Below are 8,811 nucleotides of genomic sequence, written 5' to 3' on the forward strand. Positions count from 1 at the left end.
ACAGACACGTAGTTTATTTGTAGTCAGTCCTACCAATAATGTCTAAATTACCCTGTGGTCATCCTATTATAAATGTCTCTATTCTTTTTCATTTGATGTGACCGTCACATTTCATCATTCACACGTAAATGAAATATAAATGAAACAAAACCATACCAAATATTTATATACACAGCAAATATTCATATATTAAACACAAAACATTCCTACACAACTGATGCGAAATTACTGTCCGGCCACTCAATGTGACAACAGCACATTCACTTGCTTAGTGCAAACATATACATTTCGATACGACAACATAGTGCAGTGTCTTATACAAATGTACCACTAAATACATCCTCCCGATGGATGGCAAAACTTTATCTATTACAAGATAACAGGTGCTCGCCTTTCAACAAAAACCTTGAAAACGTTAAAATCCACGACAGTACGGTGTCCGGCAAAGGACAATCCGCGCTCACAGCCTTATTACAGCAGCGTAACGGCGCCATCTAGCGGCCGTTACAGATCACTGCCCTATAGTAACCTAAAATACGATGGTGGCATTTAAGATAGAGGGAGAAAAGGAAAAGAACAGTGAGTTACTCAGTGTATCAAGGAGTTTGACCAGCATCTGAATTTATAACTAAGAGATGCTTCAGATGGTTCAGTGTGCATATTTCTGCATGTGGTGTATCTTGGCTGACATATTTCCTTTGAAGACCACATAAATGAAAGGAAATTTATTTTATGAATCAATTACTCATTATAATTAAATCTGTTTATTCACCACAACACAAATTTGTTCAGAACTGTTTTAGAGAAGTTAATTTATCGCACCACTGACTAGTATTAAAGCTTTATCAGTCCCTAACGCTCCTCTAGTCACTCATCCATATTATCATCATTACATGGGTTCTGTGATATCAGACAGTGAGCTGCACGTTGTTACATAATAAACAAAGAGCAGCGAGTATTACCTCAAATAGACTGTCTATGGGAAACATCAGCCATAATCATTTCTTTCTGTATCTGCTTAAAATGATCATATTGAGCAGGAAACACACCAACATAATTTTAGTAAAATACAACCATCACCAGCTCAGACATGAGGATGAGTGAAGTCTTGAACTTACTGAAATCCACCTCTTTCTTTAGTTTTATTGATTTCAAGCTGACAATAACTTGGTTTACAATGTTCTTGTAAATGTAACTTTTTTCTAGAGTTTTCATTATCATTGTTTATTTGTAATAAATATATAATAAAGTAGAAGGGCTGACTAGTCCACGGAACTCTTCCCGCATCCACTAAACGAAGACATTTGACGATGGCATTGGCTTTATTAGACTTTATTAGACTTTGTGACGATGGAGTCTAATAACTAAGGCTCCCAGTGAATCCCTGTAGCCACTGGGGTATAAAAGGAGCAGAGGTCCTGGTATTAGGAGAAGTGCTTTGCATACTTTGTAACATGGGTACAGGTGTATTTGTGGTGCATTCACACCACTGGTGATTCTCAGCATGTGGGATGTGGACCTGCCACTAGAAGGAGCACTTTTTTTAAATATCAGAATAAGCTGCATGTAGTCAAGTGAGTTGTCTCTAACTAAATCTGATCTAAATTATGTTTTAAAATGCTTAAAGATCTGTTAGATTTTTTTCTGTCCCTTTTGTTTTGCATACCTTTCAATTTTTTATTATCATGTGTATGAATTTGTGCTGCTCATGCTCAAAGACTTTTAAATAACAACAGGACAGAATTACTGAGGAAAGTGTTTATTAATAATACTGTAGCTGTGGTAGCAATAACTGTAACAATAGTTATGATAATCATATATAATAAACCATATTTGTTGAAGCAGATTGAGAGCATACAGAAACAATAACCAGGTAAAAATCTAATAATACCTAAAACAAAACAACAAACAACAAACAAAAAACTATTTGATTAAATGAAGCTGCAATTAGACATCAGGATCTCTTTGTTTGTGTAATGTACAGTAATACCATGTTCCACTACTGATAAGGAAGAAGAAGGGAGGATACATAAAGAATAAAGCAACACTGGAGCCACAAACTGACGAATGAGACAAAAAAAGCCCACGGATACAAACAGAATGGAAAGAAATTCACTTTTCACCTAAAAACCGATTTGGAAGAAGAACCTGCAATTGTAGCCTTTGTGATGGCTCTCAAGCCAGAAGTGTTAAAGGTATAAAAAAAAAAAAAAAAAAAAAAACTTTGGAGTGAGCGCTCTGCACATTGGTCTCAGGGAAAATAGTTGGAGTGAGCGCTCTTGTTGCTCGTGTTTTAGTAAATATCTTTTTGTGGAGGTAAGCTAGGTTAACGGGGAGGAGAAACAAACGGTAGCTCATGCGAATGTTTAAGGCAGTTTTACAATGCTGGAACTTTGGTTGCGTATGTCTTTTTAAAATGTCATAAAGCTGGGAACTTCAAACGAGAAACGCAAGCCTTGTGTGGAGTCCTTAGTTTATTTGTTAGCTGGCTGTCTAGCAGCACATGGTAGACGCGTTGTGAGGACAGCACAGTAAAAAGACATTGACTCGGCGAGTTCAAGCAACACGGAACCACCTCGCGCAACCATGAGTCTGCGCTCGGGGAGAAGCTATCACCGAAGCTACGCTACGCAGCGGCAAAACGAGGGAGGTGAAGAACCAGAACCAGGGGTCCCAGACGAACCAAAACTACTGCAGCGGTCTTCACAACCTTTCGACGCCAGGTCACAGTCCTCTAGAGCTACAACACGCTCTCAGGAGTCTTCAACAAGCTCTGCAGCGGCAAGAGCCTACGCTAAAGCACAAGCAGCTCGAGCTCAACTCGCATACGCAGAAAAAGAAGCTAACGTGATGAAACAGAAAGCAGAGCTAGATGCTAATCTTCACGTTCTCCAATGTCAAAAGGCAGTAGCTGCGGCGGAAGCAGAAGCTACAGCCCTCGAAGAAGTAGCGATTCAAAGCGGGGAGCTTAAGAGAGAAACCTGCAACAAAAGTGAATCTCTCAGTTCAGCCCAGCGTATCAGCGAATACGTTCAACAACAAAGGGAGTTACTCTACTCAGTCAATCCTGTACAGCACACTGTAGTAGAACCTGCTGAAAAAGTAAAAAAAAATACAATGTTGATGACGCTGGGCCTTGCTCCCACAATCCTTTTAGGCATACAGTTAATTCTGCAAGCAACAACTTACCTGATTCCTTTGGCCAGCAAGACTTTGCAAAATATCTCATTTGCAAAGAACTAGTGAGTACAGGCCTCCTGCATTTTGATGACAAACCTGAAAATTATTGGTCATGGAAAGCTTCTTTTAGTAGTGCGACTAAAGACTTAAATTTATCTGCCAGAGAGGAATTGGACCTGTTGATAAAATGGCTGGGTCCCAAGTCGTCAGAACAAGCTAAAAGGATCCGTGCTGTGCATAACCTCAATCCTCCTGCAGGCGCCAAGATGGTTTGGCAGCGCCTTGAAGAGTGCTATGGCTCACCTGAGGTTATTGAAGATGCACTCTTGAGAAAGTTGGAGGAATTTCCCAGGCTCACATTTAAGGACAATGTTAAACTAAGAGAGCTTAGTGGTGTACTGTTGGAGTTAGAATGTGCAAGCAAGATGGTGCCCTTCCAGGACTTACTTTCTTAGATACAGCTCGAGGAGTCAGGCCGATTGTTGAAAAACGTCCCTTTAATTTGCAGGAAAGATGGACAGCTGTAGGAACACAGTACAAGGAAACTCATCACGTGCCATTTCCTCCTTTCTCTGTTTTCACACATTTTGTTCAGCAACAAGCAAAGATGAAAAATGACCCAAGCTTTATCATAGCCAGTTCCAGCAACATTTCTACACGCACAGGAAAGGCCACACCATACAACCATAAACCCATGGTGTCAGCACACAAGATGGACATTGCAGGAGAGCCAGTCCAGTATGGCCCTGTGGAAAAGACAATGGAAGAACCAGATCGTCAGTGCCCAATCCACAAGAAGCCACACCCGCTCAAAAAATGTAAGCTTTTCAGAGAAAAACCTATCGAAGAACGCCAAGCCTATCTCAAAGAGCATCGCATTTGCTATAGGTGCTGTGGGTCTGTGCAGCACATGGCAAGGGACTGTATGGCAGTGGTCAAATGTACGGAGTGCAACAGTAGCAAACACACATCGGCTTTACACCCAGGTCCTGCACCTGCTCCAAAGAGCACAAAGTTAGAAAGCGAAGACCAGCGTGATAGCTCACCTTCAGTCATCTCAAAGTGCACAGAGGTATGTGGCCTAAGTGGCAGCTCACGCTCCTGTTCTAAGATATGTCTAGCAAAGGTCTACCCTGAAGGGAAGAAAGAAAAAGCAGTTAAAATGTATGCTGTGATTGATGAACAGAGCAACAGGTCACTCGCTAAGTCAGAGTTTTTTAACCTCTTTGAAATTGAAGCCAGACCCACTCCATATACCTTAAAGACCTGTTCTGGAAAAGCACAAGCTTTAGGAAGAAGAGCTCTGAACTTCCATATAGAGTCTATGGATGGAAAATTGAATATCCAGCTACCACCTTTGATAGAATGTGACTCTGTGCCAGACGACAGGACAGAGATACCCTCTCCCGAGATAGCGCACCATCATCCACATCTCCTCCCAGTCGTAGACAAGATTCAGCCAGTGGATCAACATGCTCCAATCCTTTTACTCTTAGGAAGGGACATCCTCAGGGTGCACAAAGTACGGGAGGAAATCAACGGTCCCAGTAACGCTCCATATGCCCAACGGCTGGACCTGGGTTGGGTTATCGTGGGAGAGGTGTGTCTAGGGAAGGCTCACCGTTCAGCAGAGGTCAGTGTATACAGAACACACACCATTGATAATGGCCGTGAATCTTACTTCAAACCATGTCAAAGCCTTATCGATGTGAAAGAAAACTATGGGCTAAAACCACAACAGCACATCCCATCAGCAGCAAATCATGTGGACACTACAACCATTGTTCATGACACGGACAACCTAGGGAAATCTGTGTCTGATAGATCCAAGTGATGACAAGCTTGCATTGTCAGTAGATGACAAAACATTCTTAAACCTCATGTCCAGTGAAGTCTACCAGAACAAAGAGAACAGCTGGGTTGCTCCTTTGCCCTTTCGTTATCCAAGGCAAAGACTGCCAGACAACAGAGAGCAAGCTCTAAAACGTCTCCACTCACTGCGAAAGACTCTGGAAAAGAAACCAAAAATGAAGAACCACTACATCCAGTTCATGCAAGGGATGCTAGATAATGATCAAGCTGAAGCAGCACCACCTCTACCCCAAGGTAAAGAACATTGGTACCTACCTACTTTTGGTGTGTATCACCCGCAGAAGCCAGACCAAATACGTGTGGTATTTGATTCTAGTGCAGAGTGTGATGGAGCTTCACTCAACCGAATGCTTCTTACCTTCTTACCTTACCTCCTGGACCTAACCTAACCAACACCCTGTTGGGAGTACTCCTGCGCTTTCGGAAAGAGCCTATAGCTCTGACAGCCGATGTGCAGCAAATGTTTTATTGTTTTGTTGTACGGGAAGACCACAGAGACTATCTCCGCTATCTCTGGTTTGAGGACAATGACATTACCAAGAATGTAATGGAGTATAGAATGAAGGTTCATGTTTTTGGAAACAGCCCTTCGCCTGCTGTGGCAGTGTACTGCATGAGACGAGCAGCTCAAGATGGGGAGCGAGAATATGGCTCGGACGCAAGATACTTTGTTGAGCGACAGTTTTATGTTGACGACGGGCTCACGTCAGTTGCCACAGCAGAAGATGCAATCGACCTCTTCGTGAGAACCAAAAACATGTTAGCAGAATTCAACCTACGACTTCATAAAGTGGCCTCAAATTGCAGTCAAGTGATGGAAGCTTTCACTGCTGAAGATCGAGCAAGCAATCTTAAGGATTTAGACCTCGGAGTGGATCCTCTCCCTGTTCAGAGGAGCTTGGGACTTTGCTGGGACCTACCAAATGACAGCTTCACGTTCTCTGTGTCTGCGGAAGTCAAACCGTTCACACGAAGAGGAGTATTATCTACAGTCAACAGCTTGTATGACCCCTTGGGTTTTGTGGCTCTTATAATAATGCAGGGCAAAGCAATAGTCAGGGAACTTTCGTCTGAAGAGAGGGACTGGGATGCTCCTCTGCCTGTAGGAAAGGAAAAGATGTGGGTCTCATGGAGAGACTCTTTAAAAGTCTTAAAAGGCCTCCAGGTACCGAGGTGCTACAGTCCAGGTTCCTTAAAATCAACGGAAAAAAAGGAACTGTGCATTTTCTGACGCCTCCATTGTAGCTATAGGAGCTGTAGCTTACCTTCATACAGTTGATAGTGAGGGACATCACGTTGGATTTGTAATGGGGAAGTCAAAACTGGCCCCTCGCCCTGCACACACTGTCCCCGACTCGAACTCTGTGCTGCTGTTCTGGCGGTGGAAATATTCGAGCTGATTAGAGACGAATTGGATGTGAATGTGGACAATGTCAAGTTTTTCACTGACAGTAAGATTGTGTTGGGCTACATACACAACGCTTCAAGAAGATTCTACATGTACGTTGCCAACCGTGTCACACGAATCAGATTGTCCACACACCCCAATCAGTGGCATTATGTTCCAACTGAGCTAAATCCAGCTGACCAAGCCACACGGTTTATTCCAGCAGACCAACTCCAAGACAGCAACTGGTTTTCAGGCCCTGCCTTTCTGTATAGGGACAATTCCTCAGAGTCACATGAAGTCAGGCTGTTTGGGCTGATTGAACCTGACTCAGACAAGGAGGTGTGTCCAGAAGTCACGGCAATAGCAACTGTAACGTCAGTGTATCAGCTGGGTTCCCAGCGCTTCAAGAGGTATTCTAATTGGAATACACTTCTACGAGTCATAGCCAGACTCATTCACGTGGTTGCGTCCTTTAGACAAAGCAGAAGTGATCAAGGGGGCTGGAAAAGTTTCTTTGAAACGCCAAGTATCAAAGAACTTACACAAGCCAGTGTTGTTATTGTTAGAACCGTCCAGCAGGAGATGGTCAAAGAAGGAAAAGAGACAAACACAAAACATGACACTCTAAAAAGACTCAATCCCGTTGAAGATGAAGATGGCCTCCTACGAGTTGGTGGACGCCTCTCTTCTGCCAACATCACAGAAAATGAAAAGCATCCTCTAATTATTCCATCTGCCAATCATGTTTCTACATTGCTTGTGAGACACTTTCATGAACAAGTGGCTCACCAAGGACGTCACATTACTGAAGGAGCTGTCCGCAGTGCTGGATATTGGATACTTGGAGGTAAGCGTCTTGTGTCTTCAGTCATCCATAAGTGTGTCACTTGTCGCAAGCTCCGAGGCAAGATGGAGATACAGAAAATGGCAGATCTACCAGCAGATCGAGTTATTCCCGAACCTCCTTTCACTACTGTTGGCTTAGATGTTTTCGGACCGTGGACTGTCGTTACTCGTCGCACAAGAGGCGGTTGTGCCCAGAGCAAACGTTGGGCTGTTCTTTTTACATGCATGTCTACTAGGGCCGTACACATTGAACTGATTGAGACCATGTCAACCGACAGTTTTATTAATGCCCTGAGAAGGTTCTTTTCTATTCGTGGACCAGCTAAGCTTCTGCGCTCAGACCAAGGAACTAATTTTGTAGGAGCTTGTAAGGAACTAGGATTGGACATGAACGAGGCTAAAGTAGAAAAGTATTTCCAGGAAAGAGGATGCATTTGGAAGTTTAAGCCCCCTCACGCATCCCACATGGGAGGATCATGGGAACGCCTAATCGGGGTGGCCAGGCGCATTCTAGACGGAATGCTGGTAAAAAATGCATCGACACACCTCACTCATGAGGTTTTGAGCACCTTTATGGCAGAGGTAATGGCCATTATCAATGCAAGGCCTCTTGTGCCAGTGTCTACTGACCCAGACTGTCCTACAGTGCTCACGCCAGCTATATTACTCACGCAGAAGATAAGCGCTGTTTCTGCTCCCTCCGGGAACTTTTCCTCAGGACAATTGTATGGGAAGCAGTGGAAACATGTTCGGCACCTTGCTGACACCTTTTGGAAAAGGTGGAAAGGAGAATATTTATCCACCTTACAGACTCGCAAAAAGTGGACAGACAAAAGACCGAATGTCCAAGAAGGAGATGTCGTCCTGTTGAAGGATGCTCAGGTCAACAGGAATGAATGGCCAATGGGAGTTGTCGTGAAGGCTCTTCCTAGCAAAGACAATAAGGTCCGTAAAGTGGAAGTGCGGATTGTAAAAGAAGGGACTGTGAAACTGTTCCTACGACCAGTCTCAGACATTGTAGTTCTTATTTCTAAGGGACAATGACTGTGGTTGATGTTAACTAACATTCCTCGAGTAGTATAGATGTGTTCATTCATGTTGTTCTGATATAATGCAATTATATCAAGCGGGGAGTGCTCTCAAGCCAGAAGTGTTAAAGGTATAAAAAAAAAAACAAAAAAAAATATTTGGAGTGAGCGCTCCGCACATTGGTCTCGGGAAAATAGTTGGAGTGAGTGCTCTTGTTGCTCGTGTTTTAGTAAATATCTTTTTGTGGAGGTAAGCTAGGTTAACGGGGAGGAGAAACAAACGGTTTAAGGCAGTTTTACAATGCTGGAACTTTGGTTGCGTATGTCTTTGTGAGTATGAACGAGCATAAATTGTACAACCTTTTGGCATGCAACGCTATCATATGTAATTGTTAATTAAACAATTTCTGTACGTTTCAGTTACAATGTCATAAAGCTGGGAACTTCAAACGAGAAACGCAAGCCTTGTGTGGAGTCCTTAGTTTATTTGTTAGC

At 43.1% G+C, this 8,811-nt stretch overlaps 2 protein-coding genes across 3 annotated transcripts in view; one reads left to right on the plus strand and one right to left on the minus strand.

The window, feature by feature from the left end:
* Window positions 1-8,811, minus strand: part of LOC114849838 (RNA binding protein fox-1 homolog 3) — a 52,831-nt gene that overhangs the window by 38,118 nt on the left and 5,902 nt on the right. The window lies entirely within an intron of this gene.
* The window catches only part of LOC114850884 (NACHT, LRR and PYD domains-containing protein 12-like), a 369,265-nt gene that overhangs the window by 18,810 nt on the left and 341,644 nt on the right, over window positions 1-8,811 (plus strand).

The sequence above is a fragment of the Betta splendens genome, chromosome 24 (assembly GCF_900634795.4).
Source record: "Betta splendens chromosome 24, fBetSpl5.4, whole genome shotgun sequence".
Classification (NCBI taxonomy): domain Eukaryota; kingdom Metazoa; phylum Chordata; class Actinopteri; order Anabantiformes; family Osphronemidae; genus Betta; species Betta splendens.